Genomic DNA, 18,454 nt, shown 5'->3' with positions numbered 1-18,454 from the left:
TGGATTGCAATTTCTTTCACCCAGGATGAGCTACTGAATATTAGGGACAAGTTACCAGGTGGTTTTTGTCCTGAGATTCTGTCCTCATCCGATGATATACTGCCGGAAACCCCAGACCATGAGTCGGATTTCTAAATGAGGCTATGCGACTGTGCTTTGGAGAAAGAGGGGGAGATGCACCAGGGAGAAGGCGAGGTCTCCTGCTCCTTTCCTCTCCAATGTGCATTCACCTCAAAATTGACATGCTACAACTTCTGATTAGAACTAAAAATGACTTCTGTCACTTCTGCTTCACTGAATCTTGGCTAAATGACTACACACCTGAAGCTGCTGTGGATATACCAGGCTTCCAGCTATACTGGGATGATGGTGTACAAGAGCTGTATGCTTTTACGTCAAACAATTTTGGTGCAATGATGTCACTTTACTGGCGAAATCTTGATCTGTTGACTTGGAATGTATTTTCATCACCTGCCATCTGTTTCATTCACCACGTCCCTCACCCCCTGGTTTTGGGGTTCCGGGATCCCCTCCAGATAGTTTTTGTATAAGGACTTTTTAACAGGACATTCTATTCCAAAATGAATGAAAAATAAATGATGCTGACACATTTAAAATATAATTTCCTCCTAGAAATTATTCCAATTACATATTTGGTTTTTCTTACAATTATTTTAACATATTGGACCATACATATAGCCTATGCATGGTCCATATTATCAGGTATGCTAATAGCAATAAGCATTACCACATGTAGTTGGGGCTGATGCGGTGACTGTATTACCACCACACCGGTGGTCACGAGTCATGAAGGCAGTCAAATTCTACGTGACCGTTTAGTCACGGTAATTAGGCTTATCCAAGCTCTGATGCTGCTGATTGTCATTAGTAGCCTACCAAACTTGCTAACTGCCTGGTACTCAGCACTCTATTGTCCCTCTAATAACTCTGACATCAATGCAAATGTGATCGAAAATCTAATCAAACACTTCATAAGAGCCCATGAGCTTATGTTGTGCAACGTTTCTATAGGCTATACAATTGCGTGAGAACAGAGTGATTGCCTCTACTAAAAAGAGGATCCAATCAGCTTTCTATAGGCTAGGCCTACTATTTTCTCCACTTTCCTAATATTAAGCACATTGCTTACTTTTACAACAGGAGTATAGCCTACCTGGCTGGCATGAAAATGTCCTATGGGAAAAGCGTTCTCTATTTGCTATTTAATAGATTACATGTATTTTTTCTGCTGCCCCTGTTTCGAGACAGGTGCATGATTTAATGGTCCATTCTAAATCAAAACAAATTTCACACAAATGATTAAGTATATGTAAAGACAAGATTAAATTAAGAATAGGCTAATATTGTCACCCATCAGACTATCATTTGTGAATTATATATTATCACTGAATGATGCCCAGCATAATGCAAGAAACAATGCCTTTTTTTCTTTTTGCGTCTTTGTCGAGTCATTGTCGCACACCTCGTAGTATAGGCCTATATATTTTGAGAAGGTTTGTATTGCAAATAACTTCTTAAAATTAAGCACAGCTATAAATAACTAGGCTGGGGTTGCCGATCTGTATTTATGCTAGCTTTTTTTAACTATTTAGTATCCTATTGATTAATTTTATGTCCCCCCCCAAAAAACTTGTATAAACACAGTGAATATAATGTAGGCCGACATGTTATGTTAACTTGGGGTCTCATGGCACATGGGGTAACATGGCACATGGGGTAACATGCCCCCCTGCCTGTACTTCTCACAGAAACCACTTCATGTCACCATTCCCCCCCAACACGTTCCCTAGTTGCCACTACTCTTGCTCAACCCAAAAATTATGTCTCATCACAATTTAAGTCCCTACCCAACAATGATTTTGAGGTAGGGTGGCATTTTAGCCCAAGTTACCCCACAATTGCACATGTTACATTTAGCCCCACTCCTCCCCTATGCACTCATAGTGAATTGCACAAGGCCATGACACTGCTAAAATCTACTGGTTTAAAATGGTGCAGTTTGCGCATATTTAGTACTTAAGAAACAAAGGCAAATAAAACCCATTGTCAACAGCGTCGCAAACGTCAGGAAAGCTGCAGGCCCAGGCTGGATTTCCCCAGCCACAGTAAAGCACTGTGCTGACCAGCTCTCCCTTCTATTTACGGACACCTTCAATCCATCACTTGAACTATGCATTGTTCCTGCCTGTCTTGATTCCTGTAATGTTCCCATTCCAAATAAATATCCTGCCTGAATTACTACAGACCTGTTGCACAGTCAGTCATCATGAAGTTCCTCAAGTGCCTTGTTCTATCCCACCTCAAAACCATCACTGACACCATCCTTGAACCCCTGTAGTTCACCTACAGAGCCAACAGGTCTGTGGATTACGCTGTCAACATTGGCCTCCACTCCATCCTTCAGCACCTCGACAACCAAAGGACACGCGTAAGGATACTGTTTGTGGACACCATCATCCCAGATCTGCTGCAGGACAAAAAAACCTCACTCAACGGAACGTATCTAATGGCGTGGTTTTAGAGGCCCTCTTTGGCTGCAGAGACAATGTTGCTGTTTTTAAAGCTGATTTCCTACGATTCTAATCAGTTTGCCATGGCAAAGTCAATGGTGGGCCCCATGCCATACATCTTTTTGAATTTTATATTCTCTCTGACTTTTATTTTTTATTTTGGTGATTGTTAGTTCTCAAATGATCTTTATTTAAAAATGTTTTGCTCCATTATATTTCCAACATACATTATATCTGATATTAGTTGTTAAATTTTACACTAAAAACATACCACAGCAGCGGCCAAGATTTAGAAGCAGTCATGCGCCGCTGCTGAATGCATATAGGGGAAACACTGCTTATTAATCGGCCACCTGCTCCACACACTGTCCCACTCAGTCTATGCACCCTGTACTTTCATACTAGACTGCACATTGCTTTCTGCACTGGCTTTGGGCTATGCTTCAGACTGACTCCCACATACAGTGCCTTCTGAAAGTATTCGGACCCCTTGACTTTTTCAACAATTGGTTAGCCTTATTCAAAATGGATTATATAGTTTTTCCTCATGAATCTACACACAATACCCCATAATGACAAAGCAAAACAGGTTTTTAGAAAAGGTTGCTAATTGAAATATCACATTTACATAAATACTCAGTACCTCGTTGAAACACCTTTGGCAGCGATTACAGCCTCAAGTCTTCTTGGGTATGATGCTACAAGCTTGGCACAGGTGTTATATACAGGTATTCCAAGCTTTTAGCGTCATACCCAAGAAGACTTGAGGCTAATTGCTGCCAAAGGTGCTTTGACAAAGTACTGAATAAAGGTTTTGAAAACTTATGTAAATGTGATATTTCAGATTTCTTTTTTTGCTTTGTCATTATGGTGTATTGTGTAGATTTCTGAGGGGAAAAAACAAAGTGGAAAGTCAAGGGGTCTGAGTACTTTTCAGATGCCCTGTATATGAACTCAGCAAAAAAAGAAATGTCCCTTTTTCAGGACCCTGTCTTTCAAAGATAATTCGTAATATCCAAATAACTTCACAGATATTCATTGTAAAGAGTTTAAACACTGTTTCCCGTGCTTTGTTCAATGAACCATAAATAATGAACATGCACCTGTGGAACGGTCATTAAGACACTAACAGCTTACAGACAGTAGGCAATTAAGGTCACATTTATGAAAACTTAGGACACTAAAGAGGCCTTTCTACTGACTCTGAAAAACACCAAAATAAAGATTCCCAGGGTCATCTGTGTGAACGTGCCTTAGGCATGCTGCAAGGAGGCATGAGGACTGCAGATGTGGCCAGGGCAATAAATAGCTATGTCTGTACTGTGAGATGCCGAAGACAGTGCTACGGGAAGACGGGACAGATAGCTGATTGTCCTCGCAGTGGCAGACCACGTATAATAACAGCTGCACAGGATCGATACATCTGAACATCACACCTGCGGGACAGGTACAGGATGGCAACAACAACTGCCTGAGTTACACCAGGAACACACAATCCCTCAATCAGTGCTCTGACTGTCCACAATAGGCTGAGAGAGGCAGGTCCTCACCAGACATCACCTGCAACAACGTTGCCTATGGGCACAAACCCACTGTCGCTGGACCAGACAGGACTGGCAAAAAGTGCTCTTCACTGACGAGTCGTGGTTTTGTCTCACCAGGAGTGATGGTCAGATTCGCCTTTATCGTCATCGAAATGAGCGTTACACCGAGGCTTGTACTCTGGAGCGGGATTGATTTGGAGGTGGAGGGTCCGTCATGGTCTGGGGCGGTGTGTCATAGCATCATCGGACTGAGCTTGTTGTCATTGCAGGCAATCTCAACGCTGTGCATTACAGGTAAGTCATCCTCCTCCCTCATGTGATACCCTCCCTGCAAGCTTATCCTGACATGACCCTCCGGCATGACAATGCTACCAGCCATACTGCTCGTTCTGTGCGTGATTTCCTGCAAGACAGGAATGTCAGTGTTCTGCCATGGCCAGCGAAGAGCCCGGATCTCAATCCCATTGAGCACGTCTGGAACCGGTTGGCTTGGAGGGTGAGGGCTAGGGCCACCCCCCCCCCCAGAAATGTCCGGGAACTTGCAGGTGCCTTGGTGGAAGACTGGGGTAACATCTCACAGCAAGAACTGGGAAATCTGGTGCAGTCCATGAGGAGGAGAAGCACTGCAGTACTTAATGCAGCTGGTGGCCACACCAGATACTGACTGCTACTTTTGATTTTGAACCCCCCCTTTGTTCAGGGACACATTATTCCATTTGTCATTCCACAGACATGTTAGTCACATGTCTGTGGAACTTGTTTAATTTATGTCTGTTGTGGAAATATTTTTATGAACATAAGATTCAACATGTTAAGTTTTTTGAAAATAAACGAAGTTGACAGTGAGAGGATGTTTTTTTTTTTTTGTTGAGTTTATTAACCAGCTCGGGAGTTTTATTCCTCTGCTGGTAGCGTGACTACAGCTCAAGCTCATTACCATAACGCACAATGCGCAAAAATATTCCTAAAAATATTTAACCTCCACACATTAACAAGTAAAATAGCTCAAATGAAAGATAAACAAGTTGTTTATCTAGCCAGCAAGTCAGATTTCTAAAATGTTTTACGGCGAAAGTGAAAAACATAGCACATATTTATGTCAAACCACCACCGCAGACATAGCTCATTAGCATAGCCAAGTAGGAAAAATATGCAATCAACAAACGCAGGATTAAAAGAAAAATCATTTCACTAACCTTTTGAAATCTTCATCAGATGACAGTAATATAACATGTTACACAGTGCATTCATTTTTTTTCAATAATATGCTATATATATCCATAAATCTCTGTTTACAATGATGCATCGTTCAAAAAATGCTACCCAAATGTCCTGAGAAATGACGATAGCCCCTTCAGATAACGTCAGCTAACAAGGAATACACATCATAAACTTTGACTAAATATGCATGTTTTACATATGTATAGCAAGATACACTTCTTCTAAATGCAATTGCATTGTTACATTTAATTTTAACGTTACATTTTGCGTTCACTAGACTATAATATGGAGTCGGCGCTCCCACAGTAGCATAATGACTCTATCTTGGAGTCGACAGAAACCCAAAATGAATACATTAAATATTCCCTTACCTTTGTTATTCTTCCATCAAACGACCTGTAAGGGATTATACTCACCAAATTAGCGTTCAGTTTTCAAGTCTGCGTCTTTCGGTTCTCAAAATAGCCTGATTTTGGTAAAAATGTAGTCAAAATTGAAGTGGTTGCGCACCAAAACTTCGAAAGAATATATAATATGTCGAGTAAACTTGTCAAACTAACTTCATAATCAAGCTTTAACATGTTATAAAGGTGTACAGCAATTTTTAGAACAAACAGAAACACAAGCACTGTTCAATCGATCTTGGAAAAGAGAGAGGACTTGACCATTGCGCTATGGTTTTTTTGAGTGACAGAGCTTACCGCGTGCTCAAACTCTCGCGAGCGGGCGATACTCACAATGAGTAGTCCCATTGAAAGCTGAGATCACGCTGAACACGTGGAGACTCTTCCGGGTGCTGTGACTGTTTCGGAAGGGTGTTTGCGATGAGGTCAAAGGTGACCCAACTTTTCAGATGAGAAGAGATATTTTGGGAAAATGCAGATTTTGAGAGTTCTGCTATACATAGAGACATAATTTAAACAGTTTTAAAAGCTTTAGAGTGTTTTCTATTCGATAATATGTTTTATTTGCATATATTAGCAACTTTTGACAAAAATGTATCATGTTTTATATGGGTACCCAAATCCTCCAGAAGGGGCAGTAAACCGTGGTATCCTGAACAGGTTTAACTATTTTGCAGTCTTATGGCTTCGGAGTAGAAGCTGTTTTGGGTCATGTTGGTTCCAGACTTGCTGCATTGGTACCGCTTGCCATGCGGTAGCAGAGAGAACAGCTTTTATTACTTGGGTGGATGGAGTCAGCTTCAGCTTTAGATTTTGGTTCTGTATTGACGCTTTGCCTGTTTGATTGTTCGTTGGAGCACAATTTCTTATAAGTGTCCGGATTAGAGTCCCACTCCTTGAAAGCGGCAGCTCTGGCCTTTACCTCTGTTACCTGTAATCATGACTTCTGGTTGGGATGTGTACATATGGTCAATGTGCTCCTAGAAAAATTAAGGATTCTAGCTTTATTGCCTCAAATGTTTTTGTCTATCTGTAACTGCACAGCACAATTTCAGGGTCAAATTCCCGTACAATCAAATGTACATGGTGAATGAAGCTGATTCTGATTCATTTCACCCTCAATTAACTTTCCTTAACACTAAAAGCATGCATTTTGCATGAACATTTGCAAATGGGGTCTAGTTTCTTACAGGGAAGCTGCAGAATGAGTTTTAACTAAGCCCTCAATTTTGAGCGAGACACCTGATCCTTGAGCTTAAGCAAACATTGCAATATTCATTTCTTAAAGACCATGGCTTTAGCTTCAAAACAGGGTTTTTAAGCTAATTAACATCAATTCAGGGGCACACAATTCAGGAAATCTACTCTATGGCTCCAAATGCTAGTTATTTATTTTATGGTTGATTTGACTCTGAGGTCTGATACCGAATTGTAGCATGAACAGCTGGACATTTGTCAGGTTCCTCAGTGGTATAACAGCCACATCCCAACTGGGGATTGAAAGTCCTGTATTTTAAGCATTGGCCCACATGTTCCTCCTAAAACAGGCTTTTCCTACATCCAACACCCACCATGTTCCTACATATGAAATATTCTTGAAAGCACTGTTTGCCAATGTGATCAATGCTAGAAATAGCCTACCATGAACATATCTGATATTTGCTGTGACTCCTAGCCTATTAATGCATCTAAATCCCCCTTTTATATAGTAAAACCTAAGCCAGCATGGCTGACTCCTAATGGCTGTTTTCAGATGTGCTCTTTAACATGTGATGGTCTGTCTGCTCTGTGGATGTGGATGTGAATGAACCCTGGTGTTTGGAGGTCAGAGTGGTAGATGAGGTTGCAGTCACAGAGTGGGGGCACGAGCCTTCTCCACATAGGGAGGCTTCTTCACGTTATAATCGGGGGGAAATACAGTCTGGTCCAGATGTCTCAGGCTCAGATGTCAAAGCCAATGCTCTTTTCCCTTTTGAGCGTTTGATGTTATTGAGACGAGAGCCTGATAAGGGACAAAATTATGAGCAATATCCCCTTTATGCTATAATAGGTTGGCAGCGAAATGTGTAACCTGAAATCCTATCTGCTCTTCTGGAGTTTAGTGCTGTTGAATGTCGCTTGGTAACATTATCATTTGAATGATTAAAACGCTTGATAAAAGTCAAATATCGGTGTTGATTATTCAATACTATTTAGCCTAGCATATATGTAGACTAATATTGATGATCGCATTATGCAGCAGTTGTGGTTGGTCTCTTGTGTGATGCTCAAAACTGTTAGCTCTATACAATGCGCTTGGTCTGGACTGTATAATGGGTCCCCTGTGATTACTTCAGATGTACAGACTGTCCTGAACTGCTCATTGAACCAGTAAAGGGGGTTTCAGTCTATTAGGGAATTCAGAATTCTATGGGAGTTTTTGGCAGCCGAACACACTTAAATGTAATGCGGGGAGACAAAAAATACTCTCCAAATCTCCCCACGCCACTAAGCCCTGCACAGGTTTAGCTAGGCCTATGTTATTAAATTGATCAAACATCATGTCTCTGTGGTTTTACTTTACCCAGAAATACCTATGTACAAAATGACTGGAACTCCAGATGAAGACCTTTGCAGAATCTGGCCTGCCTATGTATTTGGCCTACACATTTGCAAAGGAAATCGGGCTTTGCCAACGCAGGCCTATGCGTGATGATAATTGGGCCTATCATTCTTAATTACGACAGCAGCTCAGCAGACACCTGAGATTGTCTGGATACAGCATCATCGTTGACTAACAAAACACAGAGATGTTGTGTTACTTCAGAAATTGGGACATTTTATTATCCAGTTAAAATCTATTAATGAAATGGATTGTGTACCAGTATGCTGCGAAAAAAGCAAATAAGTAAGTATCTCTGCTGAGCAAGTAGGCTAAATTAAAACATTGGAGATTGTATGGTTTACAATTATGTTCTTGAGGATTCTGTATCCTTTTAGTTTCAAGAAATGTTTCTCTTTCAGGATCATTTTGAGCCTTAATGAAATCATGTGTAAGTAACTAAAAACACCCTCCTGACTTTGGCCATTACATAAGACACAGAATTGTATTTTCAGGAAATAAATAACCACAGTTCAGACGTGTGTGTGGGGGGGGGTTCTGTGGTATCATTTTCTTATTTGGGGAGCTGAAACCAGTCCTCACTGAGCGCAAGAGGAAATCCTGATTAGTAGAGTCCTCGCCTAGAAGCCGTTGGCCATTCAACAGGAACTCTACTACTGTTGCAGGCAGCCACACCTAAAGGCCAACACGAATGAAAGCCTCCCAAAGACCAGGTCAAAATCCTTGTCCAGATCACATGGATTATCTTCAGTCATGCATTTTGGCTTTTTCTAAGCTTCTGGAAAGCTCCTCCAGTAGCAGTTCTGTCTGGAGTGATGTACTTATTTTGAATACTTTACTTTGAGATTAGATCCTTCCTCACAGCACGGAGATGTATGTGAATCTCTGGTTAGGATTTGCAGGGGGTAAAAATGAAGTGGTGGGGCCCTGAGGTTGATTAGTACCCATTTTAAAGTACATCCAGCCTTCCCTTCAATTACACCACAGAGCAAGGGCGAGAAAGTGTTCAATCAACATGGCCACAGTCCTGTCACCAGATGTGACGTGTTGATACAAGAGATGAATGTGTCTCTGGAATGCCATGGCTTCAAGGAATACAGTTTTCATGGCTTCATACTGCCAAACCCTGAAGAATGTCATGGTTGAGACTTTCACCTGCATTTGTAGACCAGGCTAAATCTAACTCATAAATTCCACACACTTTGCCAACTGATAAGCTTGACTTTTAAGATTTTTCAGATTTAAAGGCCCTGAGGTATCAAAGCTATAATGTTACTAACCGTTTGTGACAAAACCAGGCTAGCCGTGATGTACGAGTATGATCCAAGTAGCCAAGTGAAGAACTGCCACTTTTTTTCCTTTCCTTAAACTTTTTGCGATAGGGGGTAGCATTTTCACTTTTGGATGAATAGCGTGTCCAGAGTGAACTGCCTTCTACTCTGTCCCAGATGCTAATATATGCATATTATTATTAGTATTGAATAGAAAACACTCTGAAGTTTCTAAAACTGTTTGAATAATGTTTGTGAGTACAACCAAACTCATATGGCGGGTGAAAACCTGAGAAAAATCCAACCAGGAAGTGGGACATCTGAGGTTTGTAGTTTTTCAAAGCTTGGCCTACCGAATACACATTGAGATATGGATAAAGTTGCACTTCCTACGGCTTCCACTAGAGGTCAAACGTCTTTAGAACTTGAATGAGGATTCTACTATAAAGGAGGGGCTCATGAGACCTCTGAGTCAGTGGTCTGGCAGAGTGCCTTGGTCTCATGACGCGCGCTCCCGACAGAGTTACCTCTCGTTCCAGTGCTTTTCTGAAGACAAAGGAATTCTCTGGTTGGAACTTTATTGATGTTTTATGTTAAAACATCCTAAAGATTGATTCCATACATCGTTTGACATGTTTCTAAAGGACTGTAACGGAACATTTTGAGTTTTTCTCTGGATGAAGTGCCTGCCCCTCATGACGATGGATTACTGGGCTGAACACGCTAACAACAAGTGGCTATTTGGATATAAATGATGAAACTTTATGGAACAAATCAGTCATTTATTGTGGAACTGGGACTCCTGGGAGTGCCTTCTTTCTGATTGAAGATCATCAAAGGTAAGTGAATATTTATGGTGTTATTTCTAACTTTGTTGACTCATGGCGGATATTCCTCTGCCTGTTTTGGGTTCGGAGCGCCGTTCTCAGATTACGGAAAAGGCTAAGTTTTTTTTGTAATCTGACAGCAGTTGCATTAAGTAGAAGTCTACCTTTAATTCTGTGAATAACAGTTGTATCTTTTATCAATGTTTATTATGAGTATTTCTGCAAAATCACCGGATGTTTTGGAATCAAAACATTACTGCACGTAACGTGCCAATGTAAACTCAGATTTTTGGATATAAATATGCACATTATCGAACAAAACATATATGTATTGTTTAACACGATATCCTATGAGTGTCATCTGATGAAGATCATCAAAGGTTAGTGATTAAGTTGATCTATATTTCTGATTTTTGTGACTCCTATCTTTTGGCTGGAAAAATGGCTGCTTTTTTTTTTTAGACTTGGCTATGTTGTGCTTTCTCTGTAAAGCATTTTATAAATCGGACACAATGGGTAGATTAACAAGATGTTTATCTTTCATTTGCTGTATTGGACTTAATGTGTGAAAGTTACATATTTTCTAAAACATATTTTTGAATTTCGCGCGCTGCCTTTTCAGCGGAATGTTGTCGAGGGGTTCCGCTCCTAGAAAGGATAAAAGATGTCTTGGGGCTCCCAAGTGGTGCAGTGTTCTAAGGCACTGCATCTCAGGGCTAGAGGCTTCACTACAGAACCTGGTTCGATACCAGGCTGTATCACAACCGGCCATGATTGGGAGTCCCATGGGGCAGCTCATAATTGGCCCAGTGTCGTTAGGGTGTGGCCGGGGTAGGCCATCATTGTAAGTAAGAATTTGTTCTTAACCGACTTGCTAGTTAAAGGCATTTCCTGAAAATGCCCAAAATAATTGAATGCACAAGCCACATTTTAAAGAGTGTCTCTACATGATCAAAAAAAAATTCCTAGCAAGGGCTGGGAATTTCCAGGGACCTCATGATTAGATATTATCACAATACTTAGAATCGCAACACATATCGTATCGGCACCTATGTATTACAATTCTGTGTTGCAATTCGATACTGTGATTTTATTGTGATTTATTGTCCCAAACGCATTGCTCATTACATGTCTGCTGCAGAGGGACAATAGAAAGCCGTGAGAGGTAAAAGTACTCAAAACATGTTGGCTCACAATTTTAAAACAATGAAAAAAATTGGTATTTATCGTCCTATAGCTAGTTCCCAGAGTTTTGGGGCAGGTACACCTGACTAGCGATCGCTGTCGTTACAAATTGATACTTGGAGTCACAGTATCAATATAAAACCGTCAAAGAAAATCACGCGCTAATCTACTGTATTCGTTTTTTCCCTTAACCACAACAGACACTTGTGGATGAGTTTGTTTCTATCTAATGCAGTGTTGGCCAATATTTTTATAGCGCGCTCCTCAATCTAGAATTTGGCGTTTTGAAACAAATAGTGATGCAACAGTCCTTTTTTTTTTACGCACAGAGCCAAGTCTAATTTAGAATGACTGGGCAATTAAAAAAAAAACCTTTCAGCTCATTTCTCACTGACTGGCTTTGTTAACTTCTTACGGATCATTGGGACGTTAGCGTCTCACCTCGACAACATCCGGTGAAATTGCACAGCGCCAAATTCAAATGACAGAAATTGTAATATTAAACTTTCATGAAAATACAAGTGTCATACATCATTTAAAGCTTAACTTCTTGTTAATCCAGCCGTGTTGTCAGATTTCAAAAAGGCTTTACGGGGAAAGCACACCATGCGATTATCTGGGGACAGCGCCCAGCATACAAAGGCATTAAAAACATTTTCCAACCAAGCAGACGCATCGTGAAAGTCAGAAACAGCGATTAAAATAAATCCCTTACCTTTTGAAGATCATCATCTGGTTGCAACCACAAGGGTCCCTGTTACATAACAAATAGTCATTTTTGTTCGATAAAGTCCTTTATATCCCCAAAAACTAAGTTTATTTGGCACGCTTCATTCAATAATCCACCGGTTTCCCCTCCGTTCAAAGTGCATACAAAATGAATCCCAAATGTTACCAATAAACTTGGTCCAAACATGTCAAACAACGTTCCTAATCAATCCTCAGGTACCCTAATATGTAAATAAATGATACAATTTAAGACTGAAAATAGTATATTCAATACCGGAGATAAATTACCAAGGGCGCGCCCTCACCGGAGCACGTCACAAACATTTTCCAACCAAGCAGATGCATCACGCATCACTTACCTTTGAAGCTCTTCATCTTCTTGCAATCTCAAATGTCCCAGTTACACAATGAATGGTCATTTTGTTCGATACGGTCCTTCTTTATATCCCAAAAATGTCTTTATTTGGCGCGTTTGATTCAGAAATACACCTGTTCATACATGCCTACAAAGGAATGTAAAAAGTAACCTGTAAACTTGGTCCAAACATTTCAAACAATGTTTCTAATCCAACCTCCGGTACCCTAATATGTAAATAAACGATAACATTTAAGACGGAATAAACTGATTCAATACCGGAGAAAAACGAGGAGCGTGCAGTCATTCACGCGCACCACAATTCTAGAGTCCTTCTGAGTGACACTTAGATCCTTAGATCCTTTGTGGATTGTCCTGATTTGGTTTCGCCTGCCAAATCAGTTCGGTTATACTCAGACATCATTTTAACAGTTTTAGGAACTTTAGAGTGTTTTCTATCCAATATTACCATATGCATATCCTAGCTTCTGGGACTGAGTAACAGGCAGTTTACTTTGGGCACCTCAGTCATCCAAACTTCCGAATACAGATCCCTATCTATAAAAAGTTAAAACAGCTATGATGAGATGTTATGCAATGTATAACGTGTAAATATGTGCTCATGTGCAGCTTGTAAAGATGTGCTGATTTCTTGTTGGACAGTTTTCTCTGCAGTCATTTTTCTACAAGACCAGACAAGTGGGGGTTACAGTGAAGTTTAGACCTCTGCCAGTAATGGTGTTAAACAAAATAGCTCACCAGCAGTTCTTCATCACAATAGACACTTATTCATATGAATACTGAAGCTTTCTCAAAGGTAGAAGATACATATGCCACAATCTGTGGACCATACCACCCAAACATTTTTGCAATGGCTTACGTTTTGGAATCCGATCATACAATTGAGATGTAGACCTATAGAGTGTATTGGAGGATCTTTTAATTTCTCTGTGGTGTAGTCCTATATCTCTGAACATGTCATCCAGCATGGTTTTGAACATGAAATCCTTTTGAGTTGCACCTTTTTTAACCCTCTGTGTACACCTGCAGACTATAGAATGAAAGAAAAGCGCGAGCGCTGCCTACAGAGGCTTGTCTGTATTTTTCTAAAAGTGCAATCATAGCTTACTGTGGCTTTCCTTTGTCTCATTTGAACCTCAAGTCTGAGAGCGAGGGGCAGGAAGTAGCTGACTAGAATAGATAACATGTCAGGATGCTTGTTGCTATTCTTTCACCAGGGCGGAGAACCACAGCGTCAGACGGGTCAACACTTTCATATACCGTACTAAAGAAAATATGTGACCTTGCCTACTATTGTTTGTAGGCTATGACATCTGTAGTGTACTCACAGGCTGTGATTCTTATTTAGAATCTTATAGTATAATAGAATTGGTGTCCAAACCTCAAGTGTTACAACAAAATCAACACTAGGCTCTTTTTTTATATTTAAAGTTTTATTAAGTTGGTTTTCAATCAACCAACAAAACACGTTCCACATTCACAGATGTGACAGGTAAAATAACTAAAAAATCTAAATATATAATTATAATAATAAAAATACAATAAAAAAATGTTTTTTGGTGTGTGTGTGTGTGTGTGTGTGTGTGTGTGTGTGTGTGTGTGTATACATACACACATACACACATACACACACACACACACACACACACACACACACAGTGGGGCAAAAAAGTATTTAGTCAGCCACCAATTGTGCAAGTTCTCCCACTGAAAAAGATGAGAGGCCTGTACATTTTCATCATAGGTACACTTCAACTATGACAGACAAAATGAGAAAAAAAATCCAGAAAATCACATTGTAGGATGTTTAATGAATGTATTCGCAAATTATGGTGGAAAATAAGTATTTGGTCAATAACAAAAGTTGATCTCAATACTTTGTTATATACCCTTTGTTGGCAATGACAGAGGTCAAACGTTTTCTGTAAATCTTTTAAAGGTTTTCACACACTGTTGCTGGTATTTTGGCCCATTCCTCCATGCACATCTCCTCTAGAGCGGTGATGTTTTGGGGCTGTTGCTGGGCAACACGGACTTTCAACTCCCTCCAAAGATTTTCTATGGGGTTGAGATCTGGAGACTGGCAAGGCCACTCCAGGACCTTGAAATGCTTCTTACGAAGCCACTCCTTCATTGCCCAGGCAGTGTGTTTGGGATCATTGTCATGCTGAAAGACCCAGCCACGTTTAATCTTCAATGCCCTTGCTGATGGTAGGCTTTGTTACTTTGGTCCCAGCTCTCTGCAGGTCATTCACTAGGTCCCCCCGTGTGGTTCTGGGATTTTTGCTCACCGTTCTTGTGATCATTTTGACCCCACGCGGTGAGATCTTGCATGGAACCCCAGATTGAGGGAGATTATCAGTGGTCTTGTATGTCTTCCATTTCCTAATATTTGCTCCCACAGTTGATTTCTTCAAACCAAGCTGCTTATCTATTGCAGATTCAGTCTTCCCAGCCTGGTGCAGGTCTACAATTTTGTTTCTGGTGTCCTTTGACAGCTCTTTGGTCTTGGCCATAGTGGAGTTTGGAGTGTGACTGTTTGAGGTTGTGGACAGGTGTCTTTTATACTGATAACAAGTTTAAACAGGTGCCATTAATACAGGTAACGAGTGGAGGACAGAGGTTACAGAAGTTACAGGTCTGTGAGAGCCAGAAATCTTGCTTGTTTGTAGGTGACCAAATACTTATTTTCCACCATAATTTCCAAATCAATTCATTAAAAATCCTACAATGTGATTTTCTGGATTTTCTTCTTCTTATTTTCTGTCATAGTTGAAGTGTACCTATGATGAAAATTACAGGCCTCTTGCACAATTGGTGGCTGACTAAATACTTTTTTGCCCCACTATATGGTATGCTGCTCTCAACTTTACTTTGACCTCTTTTTGTTAGCATCTCATGAAATCAGTTTATTGGATGCGTACACAGTTTAGCAGATGTTATAGTGGGTTCAGTGAAATGCTTATGTTACTAGCGCCTAACAATGTCAAATAATCCCCCTAAATAACAAACGCAAGCTATCAACAAATGTCGGAACGAACCCGAATAGTTGTAACAGTAATCCAAATGCAATGTATACATATATACACTTGGTGAATTTAAACAAGCTATACTAAGAATATGTACAGCAGTAGATACTGTATATTAGAGTGAGACCTGATGAATTATGATGTATTAATTGACCCACAATAACAATTGTTTGTTCCCACTCAGCTGAGTTATTTTAAGCTCTCTACAGCCTATAGTTTCAGTATGAAGCACTTATCTAAGGTCAAATATTTATAGACATTAGAATAGCTCCTTAGAGGTTGTAATTAATCTTAAAATGTTGTGCTGCCTGCTCCACATAAAAAGACTGGTAACCTTCAGGTGTGGTGTGTAGCTTGTTGTTTTAACTTCTTATGGCTGGAGGCAGTATTGATTGGAGCTTGGAGGAATAAGGTGCCCAGAGTAAACTGCCTGCTACTCATGCCCAGTTGCTAATATATGCACAGTATTAGTAGATTTGGATAGAAAACACTCTGAAGTTTATAAAACCTTTCGAATAATGTCTGTGGGTATAACAGAACTCATATGGCAGGCAAAACCCTGAGAAGAAAATCCAACCAGTAAGTGGAAAATGTTCAACTCTTTCCCTATCGAATATACAGTGTTTATGGGGTCAAATTGCACTTCCCAAGGCTTCCAATAGATGGCAACAGTCTTTAGAACCTTGTTTGATGCTTCTACTGTGAAGGAGGGGAGAATGGGAGCTAAATGAGTCAGTGGTCTGGCAGAGTGGCATGAGCTGACCACACGCGTTCACGTGAGAGTTAGCTTGAGTTCCATTGCATTTCTGAAGACAAAGGAATTTTCCGGTTGGAACTTTATTGAAGATTTATGTTAACATCGTAAATATTGACTCTATACTTCATTTGGCATGTTTCTACGAACTGTAACTGAACTTTTTGACTTTTCGTCTGGCCTGTGCATCATGAATTTGGATTACTGGGCTGAACGCGCAAACAAAAAGGAGGTATTTGGACAAAAGATGGACTTTATTGAATAAATCAAACATTTATTGTGGAACTGGCATTCCTGGGAGTGCATTCTGATGAAGATCATCAAAGGTAAGTGAATATTTTTGTTATTTCTGACTTCTGTTGACTCCACAACATGGCGGATATCTGTATGGCTTGATTTGTTGTCTGAGCACTGTACTCAGATTATTGCATGGTGTGCTTTTTCGGTAAAGTTAAAAAAAAATCTGATACAGCGTTTGCATTAAGGAGAAGTGTATCTATAATTCCATGCATAATAGTTGTATCTTTTATCAATATTTATTATGAGTATTTCTGTAAATTGATGTGGCTCTCTGCAAAATCACTGGATGTTTTGGAACTACTAAACATTAATGTGTCAATATAAACTCAGACTTTTGTATATAAATATGAACTTTTATCAAACAAAACATGTATTGTGTAACATGAAGTCCTATGAGTGTCATTTGATGAAGATCATCAAAGGTTAGGGATTAATTTTATCACTATTTCTGCTTTTTGTGACTCCTCTCTTTGGCTGGAAAATGGCTGTTGTTTTGTGACTAGGTGCAAACCTAACATAATCGTTTGGTGTGCTTTCGTCGTAAAACCTTTTTGAAATCTGACACTGTGGTGGGATTAACAACACGTTTGTCTTTAAAATGGTGTTAAATACTTCTATGTTTGAGGAATTTTAATTTTGAGATTTGTGTTGTTTTGAATTTGGTGCCCTGCACTTTAACTGGCTGTTGTCATATCTATCCCGTTAGCGGGATTCAAGCCAAAATAAGTTTTAAGTTGCTCAATATGTAGCAAATGGAGTGAGTGTTCACTAATTCAATGCCAGATGGAATACAATTATGGAATTAAAAGTTAGCAAAATGAGAAGGAGTGGGCTACAACGAGCAACCAACAGGTAGGCTATTGTTTTATCTGAATGGGGTTGGGGAGAAAGTGCAGCATTTAGCCTAGCTAGCTATAGCTTCTCTAGGCTGCTCCAGTCAAGATGGGTAATGTTGTATGGGATGATAAATAACATTGTGGCTGCTACAAGTTAGCTAGTCTTGGCTAGCTAAATTAGCCCGAGATGTCTCTTTCTCTCATCTCCCTCTCATCTCCCGTCTCTAATATTCCAGTCTCTGATATTGCGCGTTCTGATATATCTTTATTTTTCTGGATTGTCTTTTATTTTTTATTGCTACATTGCTGCACTGTTGGAGCTAGAAACACAAGCATTTCACTGCACCTACGATAACATCTGCAAATCTGTGGACACGACCAATAAAAGGTTGTTTGAGCCTCTCTCCCTCGCGCAGCAGCAGCGCTCATGTTAAAAATGTGCACATGCATTTAAAATAGCCAACTAAATGGCAAAAATAATGATACTATTCGTATAGTGAAATTATTTAATATCCCCATACCTGCTGCCTAAGCACAACTGATTATGTCCCATATACTGGCCTCTTCCTCTTTGATCTGAGTGTGACTTGCTTCCACAGAGTCAAGATTTTTACTGTACGCATTTCATAGAAATGTTGTAATTTTCTTTATTGAGCCATAGTTCTCTCCCTCTGGGCTCTGAGAGGTAGGGCTGAAAAGGAAACATTGAGACCTCTAGACCATAAAGGCCTGCCATCACCAGCAGCAACATGGACAAAGAGAATTAGCAGGCTGCCATAGTGCTGCATTATGCCCAATATTTGAACATTATGTTTTATACTTCACAAAGCTCCTCATGGCTATTT

The 18,454-nt window shown here is 40.0% G+C and overlaps 1 protein-coding gene across 1 annotated transcript in view; it reads left to right on the top strand.

The window, feature by feature from the left end:
- LOC118364389 (inactive phospholipase C-like protein 2) overlaps positions 1 to 18,454 on the top strand; it is a 61,849-nt gene that overhangs the window by 22,780 nt on the left and 20,615 nt on the right. The gene's annotated exons all lie outside the window — the stretch shown is intronic.

This window comes from Oncorhynchus keta, chromosome 31 (genome assembly GCF_023373465.1).
Source record: "Oncorhynchus keta strain PuntledgeMale-10-30-2019 chromosome 31, Oket_V2, whole genome shotgun sequence".
Taxonomy (NCBI): Eukaryota; Metazoa; Chordata; class Actinopteri; order Salmoniformes; family Salmonidae; genus Oncorhynchus; species Oncorhynchus keta.
Note: the sequence above shows the minus strand (reverse complement) of the source record. Positions and strands in the feature narration are given on the sequence as shown.